A 1,349-nucleotide genomic window follows, 5' to 3' on the forward strand; every position below is an offset into this window, starting at 1 on the left:
GGCAGATAAAGCTGCTGTTTGGTGCAGAGAGGGATGCAGATTGTTTGGCCCACAAGGAGATGAACTGTGTCTTGGTTATTTTGTTAAGTCGAAGGGCAGGGGAGTGTGGTCAGTATCTAATAATATCTTTGATTCGTTTTTAACCTTCTCTTGTTGCAGGAGTTGTAACTGTAGCGCTGGAACTTTTGACGTGCTAATGGTTAGCTTGCCCGCCTTAGTGTTGTGTTATATTTTGATATGTAATGTGTGTATATCTGAAGTTTTGGTTAACAGGGTTGGTTTTTTTTACTGTGTGCATACATGGGAAGCTGCTTACGTTGGAACAAGGCAGACTTGAAGAGGTGGTTTACTTTTTGCATAGGTAGAGCTGAGTGATCACTCAAGCTATTTAATTTGATCTCTCCTATAAAGGCTGCATAATTCTTGCAGTAACTGGAGTTGCAGTAAGCATTTCCTGCATCCTTTGCAAAATGCATAGTACCATTTTTCTAGACCAAGTTAGATTTTTCCCCACACCCCTGTTTTAACACTTGAGAGATTGCGCTGTTGTCTACACATGTAAGGATGTCTAAATGGCGTAAGTAATAATCTTTCAAGATATCAAAACGTATCTTGTTCTTAAGTCTTTCAATAACGGCAACATTTTTCACCAGCTGTTCATTTTGGGTAAATTGACTTTGAGCTGAAAAAAACCCTGTAGAAATATTATGTATACATTTAATAAGGGTTGTTACCTTGGGCTGTTTCAGGTTTCTCTAATATTTGCTTTCACTCTTTAATTTGGTGTATGTTGCTTAGTGTTTTAAAATATCTCAAACTTAGAATATATTTAATACTTTTATGTTCTGGGGTTTTGGTTCATTTTCAGGATTTGGTATTTTATTTTTTCATTATGGTTTATTATGTTTAAAGATCACAAGAATGTCTTGGAACAACTGTTGCAAGAGCTTTGATCTGCTGTTCAGCTTGTAATTTTGATGATAGTTGCCAGTAGTTTATGTTGCTGACAGCTTGTTGACAACCAGTATGTTAACATCTCAAAATGATTTGTGTCAATGTTTTGATCAAAATTCTATTTGTAATCTTGTTCCATTGCAGCTGTGTCATTAGCTTTCCTGGTTATTTTTATGAAAATTTCTAAGACCAAAATTCTACTAATCTGAAGGTGTATGGTAAACCTATATGAAGATTTTTGAGAGGTAGAATGAATCAGTTTTAGGGTCTTCTGCCCATTTGACTAAAAGATTTTCATCCATTTTTGCCTGATTTAGAAACAATAATGTACTGCTGTTTTTTCCCCTTTATCAAAAAGAAGTATGAATTTTGTTCAGCGCTATCAACTTTAACCA

At 35.3% G+C, this 1,349-nt stretch overlaps 1 protein-coding gene across 3 annotated transcripts in view; it reads left to right on the plus strand.

Annotated features, from left to right (window-relative positions):
* The window catches only part of DLG1 (discs, large homolog 1 (Drosophila)), a 93,386-nt gene that overhangs the window by 24,317 nt on the left and 67,720 nt on the right, over positions 1–1,349 (plus strand). The window lies entirely within an intron of this gene.

Source organism: Charadrius vociferus, unplaced genomic scaffold (genome assembly GCF_000708025.1).
Source record: "Charadrius vociferus isolate BGI_N301 unplaced genomic scaffold, ASM70802v2 scaffold214, whole genome shotgun sequence".
In the NCBI taxonomy this organism is placed as follows: Eukaryota; Metazoa; Chordata; class Aves; order Charadriiformes; family Charadriidae; genus Charadrius; species Charadrius vociferus.